The sequence below is a fragment of the Castor canadensis genome, chromosome 10 (genome assembly GCF_047511655.1).
Source record: "Castor canadensis chromosome 10, mCasCan1.hap1v2, whole genome shotgun sequence".
Classification (NCBI taxonomy): Eukaryota; Metazoa; Chordata; class Mammalia; order Rodentia; family Castoridae; genus Castor; species Castor canadensis.
Genome location: NC_133395.1, coordinates 12,133,730 through 12,148,088, shown reverse-complemented (window position 1 = coordinate 12,148,088; position 14,359 = coordinate 12,133,730). Strand labels below are relative to the sequence as shown.

At 41.1% G+C, this 14,359-nt stretch overlaps 1 long non-coding RNA gene across 1 annotated transcript; it reads right to left on the bottom strand.

Moving 5' to 3' along the window:
* Window positions 1-4,699: 4,699 nt before the first annotated feature.
* On the bottom strand, window positions 4,700-7,808 carry LOC141411580 (uncharacterized). Its single transcript, XR_012436419.1, has 3 exons — window positions 7,490-7,808; window positions 5,671-5,735; window positions 4,700-5,015 (listed from the first exon to the last, which is right to left on the bottom strand). It is a non-coding gene; the product is annotated as an uncharacterized lncRNA (long non-coding RNA).
* Between the last annotated feature and the right edge of the window lie 6,551 nt (window positions 7,809-14,359).

Genomic DNA, 14,359 nt, shown 5'->3' with positions numbered 1-14,359 from the left:
TCTTAAAGGTTTCATCCCCAAGAGCACCATGCCGGGGACCAAGCCTTTACCACGTGAACCTTTGCTTAAGATCAAAACTACAGCAATCACTTTAGCACAGCTAAAGCGCGTGAGGGTGGTCTACAGCCTGAAAGGAACAGAAGTTTATTTCTTCACAGTTCTGGGAGCTTCAAGTCCTAAATGGAGGTGTTAGGAAGGCTGTGCTGATTTGCAGGCTCTAGGGGAGTATCTGTTCTATGTCTTTCTCTGAGCTTCAGGTGTTGCTGCAGTCCTAGTGCTCTTGGCTTGTAGACACATGGCTCCCATCTCTGCCTTTGCCGTCACATGGTGTTCTTCTCATCCTAACTGCCTCTATTTATAAGGACGCCTGTCAATCCTACTGAGTTATGACCTCACTTTAACTCGGTACTTCTGGAAAGGCCCTATTTCCAAATCAGGTCACATTCCCAGGCGTGGGAAAGCATGATGTTTGTTTGCTAGTGCTGCGAGAAAGAATGTGTTCAGGCCTCTCTCCTTTGGCTGCTAGATGGCCGTCTTCTCCCTGTCACTCTTTGCACTGGCTTTCTTCTATACACACCTGTGTCTGTGTCCTTATCTTGCCTTCATAAAGACACCAGTTATACTGGATTGGAGCCCACCTGAGGACTTCACTTTAATTAGCGCCCATGTGTAAATAGTCTATTTCCAAATAAGGTCACAGTCTGATGACCTTATCAAGTATGAAGTACGGAGGGGATAGGATTTCTACAAATAAACTTGGGGAGATGGACAATTCAACCCGTAACTGGGGGTCAGAACTTCAGCACATGTTTTGGGGTAAACCTGCAATACAGAGCTAAGACATTTTATTTGTGACTTTAATGCTTCATGTAGGTTAGGAATTTAAATACCAAAAAATAGCAGGTACTATAAATATAAAACAGTACCTCTATTTATCAATTGTTATTCAAACATTTAAAAACACTGATTTTTTAATTTTCTGGCATGAAACCAGGATCAATATTATGACTTTATTTATGGGACCTATGACTTTATAACATCTGTGGGTTTTGTTGCCTGTAGTGAAGGTTGGATTATTTTTCTAAGTGCTGTATTGAAATGGAAATTATGTGCCCTTAAGTATTGTGTTGTAAGAAGCAAATGAGTAATGAGCAACACTGAAAATAAACCAAGCAGTGGTTAAAATGTGGCTCAGATGTTGGCACACTTCGATGCATCCTGGCTCTATAACTCACTTGCTGTGTGACCTTAGCAAGTAAATTAAACTCTCTGAGCTTTCATTCCTTCATAAGGGGAGATGAAGACAGTACTGCCATTTTGAAGCACAGTGCTTGTTTAAAGTAAAGAGAACAGAATACTAGCTATTGTGATGCCTGAAGTATTAGTTTACCATAGTTCTGAAAATAAAAATATGCAATAAAGTAATTTTTATTATCTCTTTAAGTAAAAACTCACACTTTTCCAGAAAAGTATTTCTCATATTTTCCCTTAAAATTACATCTAGGGCTGGTGGGTGTGGCTCAGTGGTGACAATGCCTGCCTCGCACCTATGAAGTCCTGAGTTCGATCCCCAGCATGACAAGAAAAACAACAGGACAGAACATAACTAGTTCTTTTCTCTTTGTCTTAATAGTTTTATAAAAATAGGTAATTTTTGGATATCATATGAATTCAAACATCATAACAGGAAATATATTAAAAAGTCTTTTCTTCTTTACCCCAAATTCCCAGATTGCCTTCCAGAAGCCACACTGTTGCTGTTCTTGTATATCCTTCCAGAAACAGCCCATGCATATGTAAGCACTACATGTTCAATTTCCCACCCACATTTTTTATACTTGATAACATATTATGTTATAAAAAGCAAAAATATGCTTTTTATAATTAAGTAATACATCTAGGGAATTTTCTTTTATTGATACCGAGTAATTTTTATTCTCTTCATTGCTACATAGTATTTTCCCCTTTGAATATACCAGAATTTACTTGCCCAGCCCCTACAATGGGCACTTGGTTAGTTTCTTCCATTACCACAATGCATATTTGTGTCTTCATGTTCATGTGCAAATTTCTAAGTGTCGAACAGTCAAGTCGAAATTTATCTACCCTCCAAAGAAAATGGGCCAATTGCCCCTCCACCAACAGTGGTGCCAGACCCCCTTGTCACCATGGGAGCAGAATTACACTTCATGAATGTTTTTATCGTGTAGGTTTCAACTGCATTCTATTACCCCTTATATTACACTTCTTTTATTAGAGTGAGATCAAGCATCTTTTTAAAAAATAAATATTACATATTCCCTTATAAATTGTTCAAATAATTTGCCCATTCTATTTAAATATTTATTTTTCATAATAATTCGTACTAGCTATTTATATAGTAAGGAGCCAAACCTTGCTCATGGGTTATGATATCTTTCCTATTTAGTCATTTGTCATTGACTTGGGGATACTTTTCTGTCTTGCAGTCATGCTTAATTCTTTTTTTTTCTGATTAAGTTGATTAGTAAGGTAGGAGACTACTGAAGTTCTCCAGGGAGGCTCAATGGACTTGGGCTAGCACAACTCTATGAGACATGGCGAGAAGCGGAGGTTTAAGGATAGAGACATTAGGAAGCAAGAGCCAACAAGCTTGGTTGATGTATTAAATATGGTGGCATGAGGGGAAAGTAGGGGGCCAGGTGAGATGAAGCAGAGGGTGACTCTGCAGCTCCTGGCCTGAGTAGCCAGGTGGGCAAAGATGCCAAGAGTTCAGGAGAATGCAGTCTCTCACCTGCCTTGCAAACGTGCTTCCACATGCCCGGTTGGTTTCATGAACTGATGCACATTTAGGCCTCGTTCATTCATTGTCTGCTGTGGTTCTTTTCATCAAAGTGAAATGTTGAGTCAGACAGAGTGCCTGGCATGTTCCAAACAGTCATTACCACGTTGACGTATTCCTAAGTGATGACTTAGATACTAACAGAGCTTGCATGATACCTGCCCTGGGTAGTCTCACCTGCATCTGCTTTTGATCCCTCCTGGGAACTTCAGCACATTCTGTGCAATAAATGGAGACACCCTGACCCACCTCTGGTCTGGGTCTGATTTAAGTTAGTTGCTAGTTTTCCTTGAATTCACAGGTATTTAACTGACAGTCAAATTAGTTTAACAACTTGGCTGGTGAACCAGTAACTACAAGAAAAAAGATCAACCTGTTTGTACACGTCCACAGGTCTTGGAGCATGGTTGGCAGAGAGAGGGATGAAGGCTGATTTTTAAGAGACTGAAAATACAAAATTCCACACAGATGATTAATAATGGGGGCTGGCGCACAATGTAAGGAAAATTTATTGAAAGAGAAAAAACAATATTATGGAATGATCTCCTCTGAGCATTTAAGCCAATCTCGTGGAAATACTGAAAGTCTATTTTAATTCCTATCTTTTTCATGTAGCCCTTTGACAGTAAATTTAGTTCTAGAATTATTGGACATGCCTAAGGCCAACTGCCAAAGAACAACTTGGATCAACGACTGAAGCGGATTATCAGCTATTTTTGCTGACCATGTGCCTGGTCCCTGGCTCTCCTCATGAGCTCTATTTTATTTCCTACAGGTTTGAAGTACAGCTAGCCCTCTGTGTCTACACAGTCAACTAGAGTCAAAATATTTTTTTAAATGCATCTGTAATGAACACGTTCAGATATTTCTCTTGTCATTATTCCCTAAACAATATGGTATAACGATAACTTACAAAGCATTTACATTGCATGAGATATTGTAAGTAATCTGGAGATGATTTAAAGTATATGGGAGGATGTGAGTAGATTATATGCAAGATGTCTGCTGTTGAAATGTTTTCTTTTAAACTGGAGGTTAAGAATTCCTGTTATGTCACATGTGCACATAAATGCATTGACTAGGATTGACTTTCACCTTGCCAAGCAGGTGTATAGGACACCAAGGGTCCAAGGAGACATATAGGAGCAGTTCCAGGTGAGAACACTTGGACAGCCACCTGGGAAGAGTCAAGGCTTCTGCTAAACTCTACGTGCTCAGGAGAGGTCCTCAAGTGCTTTGTTAACTGCAGTGGCTTTGACAGCTACAGCCGCACAGGAATGTACCAGAGGCCAGCCATTCTCTAGCATTGGCCGGGTGGAGAACTGGGTGGAGCAGGGAAGTAGTGTCCATAAGGAGGTAGGGAGTGCATGGGGGGGGGCGGTATATTCAACACCATCTCTCCCTATTCCAGACTTCTGGAAGCAATCTATTTGGATTGGGGAAAGAGGGAGCGTGGTGACAGCTTCTGGGAAAATGAGAAGAAACAAAATGATATCTGTGAAGGAAGAAAAAAATCATCTGCAGGAAAAATTTGTAATGATCCTTTAAAATTTTTACTTTTAGAGTGAGATAAAATGTACATGCAGTGAAGGGTACTAACCTTAAGTGAGCAGCTCTTTGGAAACTGTTTAAAATGACTTTCCATGCTTGCGTTCTTGCTTGCTGGATTTTCTTGCAGAAAATTTGAAGTAAAACACTCAGTTTTACAGTCTAGCAAGATGTACTGTGGTTTTGTTTTTTTTTCATGTGTCTGTAAGTACAGCAGCATATGCCATACTTCTTTCTTTCTCCTTTCAACAGTACTTACTTGTTTTCTTGATTATTTTTAGGGGAGATTTGGTTTGGTTAGTTTTTTTTTCACATTTTTGTTGGCGCATAGTAATTGTACAGCATATGAGGGTTCATTATTGTATTTTCATACATACATATAATATTACATATTTTTTATTTTTTATGCAAAGGTCTTGCTCCATTGCCCAGGCTGATTTTGAGTTCCTGGGTTCAAGTGATCCTCCTGCCTCAGCCTCCTGAGTAGCTGGAACTGCAAGTGCGTCGCTGTACCTGGCTCAACAGCTGCTTGCAAAGCACCTCTTATTTGCTGAGCACTATGCTTGATGCTGGAGACAGAACAGTGCTGACAGAGACAAACCCTGACCTCAGGGAACCTGTACCAGGATCTTGCTAAAGAGAGAAACTGCAAAATAGGAGTCATGTGAGAAATAGGTTATGAAGAGCCCGGGAAAGTGAAGCTCTGGAAGAGGCAACCTGTTGCAGAGGACAAGCATTGTCCAAAGGCCATCTCAGATCTTCTCCAAACCTGCTTCCTTTCTGTTATTTCCCACCCTGTCCATTCATAGTGTCATCCTGACCCTCTACTCCACACATCCAATCCCAGCCTCTAAATCTCTTCCTAAAGAGCTCTATCCCCTCCTTTCCACAGTCTTATAGGCAAACCTATGCCACCACCAATCAGAACAAGATAGTGAACATTTCCAGAGCTCTTGTCATGTTCTTTAAATTAGGGAAAAGAAGAATTTCATAATTCAGACAGCAGATAATTTAGTTTTGACACTTGTTTTGCTATTGTGTTGGTTCTGAGCCACCAAATGTTCTCAGTTCTGATCACTCAGCTGGCTTTCCTGTCAATGTCTCAGATGCCAGGAGGGCAGAGCAGAGATATACAAACTTCAAGGAAGCCTAAATCCCTCACCAGGTAAGCCACAGATCAGTGTGGGACAGGAATGGGAATGTACACATTACTTGCCTTCACCAATTGTGTTTTGCCCAAGATAGCGGCAATACTAGGTTCCATCCCCTGTGCTCCTCTGCAATTTGATCTTGTCACTCACCCATCAAGAGTTGGAGTCCAGTTCTCCTCTTCCCAAATCTGGATCAGGCTTCGAGACTTGCTTGTCTAACAGAATGTAGTAAAAGTCACACTCTGGGACTTCCAAAGGCACATCATTGTAAGTCTTACAGCTTCTCCTGGGGAATCTAGGAGCCCTCTCTCTGAGAATATTCCCTCACTGAACCCAGCCATCAGGCTATGAGAAGCCACCTGGTGAAGATACATTTGGGTGCTGTCTGTGACAGACTCAGCTGTCATCCATATGACATTACGAGTGAGAGACTTTGGGTATTCAGTCTACTCGAGTCATCAGAGGATCAAATCTCCAGCTGACATCTTAGAGACCCCAAGTGAGTACTGCCCAGGTAAGATCAATTAATCCACAGGACTGTTAATGGCTTGTGATAGGAACCAAAAACACCCACCATTCTGGATGAAACCTCATTCAGGGAAAATAAACCAATAAGTACATATTAAGCATAAGATTTTCTGGAAGATGCAAGCAGTATGTATATAATTGAGATGGGGAGAATGGACATATACATAAAAAAGCAATGAATGGTTAGCATATACCACTTAAATAGAAATGGGTAGAGGACAAAAACATCAGTGAAAGCCAGGAAGTCTTAATGGGGGAGGAGGAACTTGAAGTGGAAATTAGTAGAAAGGGGATGATGCACTCAGGCTGGGAAGCAAGGGCCATGGGCCCAACATGGTTATACATGTAGTTTTAGAAATAGGTCTAAGCTCAAATATCAAATGGATCATCTTGGTTGGACAGAATTTATGAACTTATGTAGCAGGTGATAAAGTTGGATAGACTTTGAATAACATGCAAAACTAATTATTAAGAGGAAGTTAGGGCAAGAGTTTTAGATTGAAGAGCCATCTCTGTGGAAGTGAAAGGGAAAGCCATGGAGTAAAGATCTCCAAAGAACCCCAAGATAACTGTTTATGGGAGTATACATCCTTTAAGATCATCACTTTTTTTTTTTTTATAAAATCCAATGTCCTTAAAAGCAACTTCACATTAAATAGAAGGAGGAAAGAAGTTCATTCAAGAAAAAAGAACTAAATTATCGTTTGGGTTAAAGAGCAGGATGGTAATTGAAAGTGGTTTTATCCTCACGAAGAAGAAATTTGGGGTCAAAAGTAATCTATTTGAATCTAAGGCCACTGATGTCAGATGGTGTGGGCAGGGCCAATCTATTTCAGACACTGGATAATTAATAAAGGAAAGTTGATTTTGGCCCATGGTTCTGAAGGCTGAGAAGTCCAAGGGCATGGGGGTGGCAGCTACTTGACTTCTGGGGGCCTTTGTGCTGCATCCTAACACGGCAGATGGCAGAACTGTGAGTGATCACCCGCAAAGGAGAAAAAGCACGAGAAGCAGACATGCATGCTTTCTAACCACCAGCCCTTGCCATAATTAACCCACTCTAATAACACTAATCCACTCACGCGGGCTCTGCCCTCTTGACCCAATTACCTATCATTTTGGCCCACCTCCCAAAACTGTGGAATTACTCCCAACACATGAACTTTTGGGAGACGTACTCAAACCATAGCAAATATATATTAAATTCACTTCACTTACAAGTCCATGAAAATGTAATAAATTGTGCATTTTTACTAGGTAAAAGTCATCTTGGTAGGCTGTATAGGGAACAGAAAGTTGAATGCAATATTGTATCAGAGTTCTTCAGAAAAACAAAATCCATAGTATGTGTGTGTCTATGCGTATTGATATAAATGAGAACTAACCATTACATTTCTATACATCAATATAATGTGTTTATTTATTTTAGGAATCGACTTACATGGTTGTGGAGGCTGAGCCATTTGCAAGCTGGATCAGCAGAAAGGCTGATACTTTTGTTCATTCTGAGTCCAAAGCCCTGAGAACCAGGAGTTCTGATGTCTGAAGGAGAAAATGATGTCCCAGTCAAACAGGGAGAAAGTAAACTCACCCTTCCACTGTCCTTTTGTACTAGTCAGGCATTCAACAAACGAAATGATGACCTCCCACTTTGGGAAGAGCCATCTACTTTACTCCATCCAAATGATAATCTCTTCTGGACACACACTCACAGCCACACCCAGAAGTAATCTTTTGTCAGCTATCTGGGAAGCCCTTAGACCACTCATGTTGCCACATGACGTTCGTTATCCATCCCAGATACCCACAATGAAAGATCTGCTTGTTCTTCTAGGGATGGGGAGAAGACAGATAAACAGCAAATTCTGAACACAGGAGGGTGGACCAAGGATTATGGAGATTCAGGTAGATGAGGGGAGGATTTCATAAAGGAAGAGGCCTTTATCCTGGACTTGAGGAATGGCTGGAATTTCACCTGGGAAATATGACAGAGGGAAGTGAGCTCCATTCCAGGCAGAGGGAGTGGGGGATCAGGGCAAGGGCAGAGCATCGGAGCAGTCACTAGGTCTGTCTGCTGCACAGACGGCGGCAGGAGAGTTCTGGAGGTCAGCCTGCACAGGTTGGTTGAGGGCCAGAGCATGGAGACCTCAGACACTGAGCAAAACCTGGAAGGAAACCTTGAACATGTTTGTACGTGAAAGAACGTGATGATGAGAAGAAGTTTCAGGAAGATCGACTTGGCAGCATTCTGCTTCTGTTGTAGTGAAATAAAGATGCTGTTTCCTTTCATGTAGGAAATGGCTTATTTTCACTTTACAGATATGGTCACTACTTGCTTTATGCCAGAACCAATCCTTGGTCTTCAGACCACAAGTCAGTGCCTTTTCCATTTCAGTATTATTTTGAAAGATCTTCCTCATAGTAGAACTATTATCTGGGTGGTGTAGGAATCTTCAAAAACAAAGTCAGCTGTGGTGCTCATCTTCCAAAAATACTGTATGTTTGAGTTCCTTTAACTTTGGGTAGCAATTTTATTTTACAGATTCCTATTATAAGGCTTACTATTGTGCCAGACACTGCTCTTAGCACTTGGGAATATTGGCTCACATAATTATCATAGAAAGCCCTTCAAGGAGGTACTGCTACTGTCACCATTGTACAGCTCTGGCAGTCAGACCTAGAGAGGCCAAGTCACCTGCTCAAGGTCTTACAGTCAGTAAGTAGTGAGAGCAGGCTTTGGACTCCACTCTGGCATTTGTCTCCAGAGCTCCTTGGGACCCACTGGGAACTTGGAGAGGTGAGTGGTAGCCCCACAGTTGGGAAGGTACCAGTGAAGAAGACATTAGCTAGAAAGAGCTGCTTTCCTTTCCTTGCAGAAGGAGGCTTATAGGCAGGGCCACACGACCCGCTGTGATTTCCAGAACCTAGAGGGTCAGAACCTTGTCCCTGGAATCATCCATACATCCTACAGCCTTTCCCTCCACACCCTTCCCCAGCCCACCTCAAATCTCTATTAAACACTTGTCTGGCTAAGAAAGTTCCCTTTCAAACAATGATAATATCCCTGGGAAGTTTAATTGTCCTGGAGTTTAATTATTATTAACACCTTGAAGAATCTTCTTTTCTTTTCTTTTTTTTTTTTGAGACAGGGTCTTCCTATGCAGCCCAGGCTGGCCTCAAACTCATGATCCTCCTGCCTCAGCCTCCTAAATGTTGAGATTACAAGGCTGCATCACAACTCCACTTTCTGGCTATGTAAAATTAAGGAATTCCAGGGCAACTGTAGATAAATTCATCCCTTGAGGATTGGATTAACCCAGGCTGATTATAAAGAAATCAGTTCTATGTTGCGTCTGGGAGAAAGTCCAAGGATAAAGAACATTTTGAAAACAGACCACCCTAGTTGCCCTCCCTGCTTTAATATATTTGCTTAAAGATGTGTTTTCATTCTTTTATGAAGTGTGTATAAGAGAATACTAGTGTTCAGTATCAAGAGCTCATCTTCTGCTTGCCTACACAGCCAAGCTGTACTTCCAGGGCCTCTGCTGTCTAGGTGAGGTCATGAAGTTTATCTTTTTGCCTGTGGAGTATGGAGAGAAGTGATGTGTGATATTTCCAGACCTGGCCTCTAATCCCTCATTTGGTTTCTCTATGTGTTGCTTTTTTCTTGTCTATTGGTTGGACACAGAGAATCGTCCAAAGATGTCAGGGTCTCCATCTAGAGGATGGAGAAGCCTGGGTCCCTGAATGACAATGTGGGGCAGAGCCCCAGCCCTCTACAAGCTTATGCTGTATTGTGATTCTTTTCATTAAGGCCATGAGATGTGAATATTGTACGTTAGGTAATGAGCTTCTCCTAATGAAACCAAGCCATTCCTCTTAGATTGTGATCATATTGCTAATGCCCCAATGGTGATATCTACCCTGTGTCTGAATCCCGCCTCTAGCACACTAGACACAAATTGTGCTCTTGGATTCATCTAACACTTCCTATCTCTTTCATCCCCAGACAGCCCCTCCCAATTCAGTCTTGATTTCACTGGTGATCAGGAGGTTTCTCTGAGGGCAGTGAGCTCTGTGTCTGATAAGAGTCTTTACCATCTAGGGTTCCCTCTTTTACCAGTTTGCTAAGTTTTGTCTCTTCACATGGCAGTCACACATCTAGTAATGTATAGAACAGGGGAAAAGATTAAGGGATCTGAGTCAAACATTTTAAGAGATGTCCAAAGGAAATGTTATTGCTCTGATATTCTCAAACATAGGTAAGTTCATGCCTCTGCAGCAGTGTTAACAGGACTTTGAGCTTCACCGTTTCCTGAAAAGCACCCTGAATATTCTCCATCATTTCTTCAGTACGTGCTTTGTGATTACGAGTTATCTAAGCCACAGTGCCAGAACTTTCCATAACGTAACCAGCCCACAGACTTCCTAGAGAATTAGAAATCCCTTCTCATATCACTCTTAAATTCTCATGTCATATCCTCAGGGAGGGATAAGCACAGATTCAGTCTACTTGGGGTGGGTGATAAGTCAGAATATAAACCAGTCATTTGAACAAAAGTGACTAAATTTTCATGTATCAAACTCAGACACCCTTAGGAGACTTAGAGAATGAATGAATCGCTCTAGCAGCTCAAACTTGCCAAGTGTATATTTTTTATCAACCTCATGATGCAGATTTTACTGGCTTAGCAAAAAAGTAAGGTTGGATAGAGGTCTAGGTATTGTTGCTGCATGTCTTCTGAAGGCTCTGAAGCAAAGACCATGTTTTCCAGATAATCTTGTGTGTCAATATGGGCTGTGGTTCTGCAAGTGAGCTGCTCACACTTGTGAGGAAGAGGAATGTTTTGTAGTATTTTGCCTTAAGCAAAAATGTTTATGGTGGTGTCAAAATCAGAATGGGCCCATGCTGTATTGCCTTTGAAAAGAAACAGTTGGAAACTGCTCATCATACAGCCCTGGATTTCTTGAACCTTTTTTAATTTCAACAACCTTTGTGCATATATTGATTTGAACTGCTTGTCACTTTATCAGAACTACATTCCTTTGATATGAAACACTGAGTGATGGATGGCAGAGCCTAAAGTTATCTTGGAGATGTTATAGTCAACGCTTCAAATGATAGTCATACACCTCAGAATGCATAGAACTGGGAATAAATTCAGGGATTTTTTTAGTAAAAAATTTTAAGAGGCCTCCAAAGGAGATGTTATTGCTCTGACATTCAAATATGTATGCAAATTCATGTCTGTGAGAATTAAATGGGTGCAAGGAGGAAGGTGATTGTATATAAAAGAGCTCCATAAGCTGTGAAGCATCATATGAAATGGTTGTCATTGCTTTTTTTATTACAAACACTAATGGAGAATCTCTAGTATGCCAGGCACTGCTCTTAGTCATTTAGATTCATCAGCAGACAATTCAAAGTCCACGAAGCATATTTTATTAGTACTTGACAGATAGCATGTAATAGATTTCTAATATAAGGTCAGGCAGTAACTTAAGCTGCTTTGATAAAAAGTGAAGCAAAGTAAGTGGTGGGGAGGAATGAGTGCTGCTGTCTTACCCAGTGTGGTTAAGGAAGACCCTGCTGAGAAGGAACATTTTCTCAGAAGCCTGAGAGACGGGAAGGACTGAGCCATGAGGCAATATGAAGGAATAAAGTAAAGCTATAAATCTGGAGCATTCACTGTGCAGGAGTTATTTGTAACCATGGACTTGAATGAGGCTGTCTAGAGAGATGACGTTGTGAGACTCTAGACAAGAGAAGAGGGGTGCTCTTAGGACGCTCTTATTTTTGAGTGAAAACAGCAAGTACCAAGAATGCAGAAAGACAGGGTAAAGAAGGAATGGAATACAGTATAGTATATATGTTTCCACACAGGGTATTTTAAAGGACCTAACTTGTCAGAAGACAAGTGAGAATCACATCTATTCTTGAATATTTGCAAGATGATGACATGTCGGTCAAAAGTGAGAGATGGAGCTAGCCTTGGGTAAGAGTACACATATTGTACACTGATATTATTAAGAGACATCATGGTAGTGGTAAAGCTGAGCAGCAGTCTTCATGCCAGAGAACAGAGAACACAAAAGCACACAAGGCCAGAACTAGGAAAAGCTGATGAGAAAAGAAGGGTCCAAGAAAATGTACTTAAAGATGAACCATGAGAACTGCTGTGTCCCCCCAGGGTTCATGTGTTGGAAACTGGGTCCTCAAAGCAGTGATGTTGGGAGGTGGAGCCTAATGGGAGGTGTTAGGGTCAAGAGGGCTGCACCTTTATAATGGATTAATGCTGTCATCTTGGGTGTGGGCTTTTAATGAACTCACTCTATCTTGCCCTCTCTTTTGCCCCTCCTACATGGGATGGCCCAGTAAGAGGTTCTTCAGTGGATGCCAGCCCCTTGATCTTAGACTTCCCAGCCTCCATATTTCTGCTCATTACAAAGCTGTACCATTCTGTTGCAGCTCCACAATATGGACAGGCTGCTACAAACAATAGTTACAAAGAATAAAGGCAGTATACTCAAGAAAAGAGTGTGTTATATTTATGTTTTAAAACATATTATCTTCTTAACCACACTAGGGGGCTGAAGTTAAATATTGGTAAACTAAATCTTATGTTTCTCATGTCTAATCCCAAATATCTAAATCAAATTTGGAAATAAGCAACCTCTTGTACTCTGTTAAGGACCACTACTTCATATAAAACGTTCTACATTCTCCATACTAGTTTGGGGGCACTCAGAAGATTTTGCTGGTTCTGTGATGTTTTTAAAGGATTTTATTATTATAGCATTTGTACTTTAATCTTTTATCTCTTTGCTTCAAATTCATTTGACTGGCATCTCTTCCAGTGTCCTAAAGTGAAACAAGGTCAGTCCATGTGAAGTTTTTGTTCTAAAAATTTCAGTTTCTATTCTTACTCCATCAGTGGGGGTTCCAGTATGGGGGTTGGTGAGCTTTTTCTTCTTCTTTTTTTTTTTTTTGGTCTTTTTAAAACATTTTCATGTCACAGGTCAGAAACTATAGCATTTTTTTCTGCGTCTGAGCCAGTGAGAAGAAAGAAAAATGTGACATGGGTCTGTCAGAGCTGCCTCCGGTGAGGGAAGGGGTCATTTCGTGGCCCCTAAGAAATGTTCATGTTCCTTCACAGTGCCCTCTGTCACTACTTTTTTTGAAACAGACAAGAGATAGCCATGGATGGGGGTGAGGGTGCTAGTGATATTTCACAGCAAAGCAGAGGGGGTGGGAGCAGAATTCCAAGCAGAAACCCTGGGCCGACCACCCTTGTTGGCAGCCTGCATATAGCTGAATTCTTGGTGAATTCAGGTTAATTGCTGCTAAAATTATACTGGACTTTTTTCGCTCTTTATTGTCATAAGAAAAAAAGGTCTAAGAAATTTTACAATTAATTGCTTTATGAAAAAAAAAAACAACCAGGAAAGTTTTAGCACATGTCCTTAGCAAGCCCTAGAAAAGTCAGTTTTCTTCACTGGTAGACTCAGGTCTGCCATTAGGAGCCAGTATTTAATAAGGGCAGAAATACATATCTCTCCTCACTCCCAATACCATCACTACCAGCTTGGGTTAAGAATTTGTTGTTTCTGAAGGTCTGGTATGTCCTGTGTGGAGTATGGGTTTTTTTGGAGATAGGGTTGCTAAGGGGAGAATTAAGGTTAAACAAGGTCATTAGAGTGGGCCCGCATCCAACGTGACTAGTCTCTCTAAAAGAAGAGATTAGGGCTGGGCATGGTGGTACATGCCTTTAATACCAGCACTTTGTAAGCTGAGGCAGAAAGATTGAGAGTTTGAGGTCAGTCTGAGGGCATAGTGAGTTCAAAGAGAAAGAGGAGGAGGAAAGAGGAGGAGATCAGGACACAGACACACAGAGAGGGAAGAATGTGTGAAGACACAATGAGAAAGTGACTGCATACACGTCAAGGAGAGAGGCCTCCTGGGAACCAACCCACTGACAGCTTCATCTCAAACGTCAGGACTGGAAGGCAACAATTTCTGTTGTTCAAACCACCCAGTCTCTGACACTTGTTGTGCAGCCTTAATAAACTAATAGAGGCTCCAATCATCACTCCCACCAAGTAACTGCAATTCCCACTGTCTCTCTCATTGAACAAGCCCATAGGGGCTTCAGTTAGGCTCAGTCTCTGACCTGAGCCTATGCCTTAAACCAATGGTCAACAAGCTTTGTCTGAAAAGAGCTGCTTGGTAAATATTTTACTTGAGTATTAAGAAGCAAAATAAAGAATGTTAAGGTTTTATGTAACTACTTAAAATGGTATATACTTACAT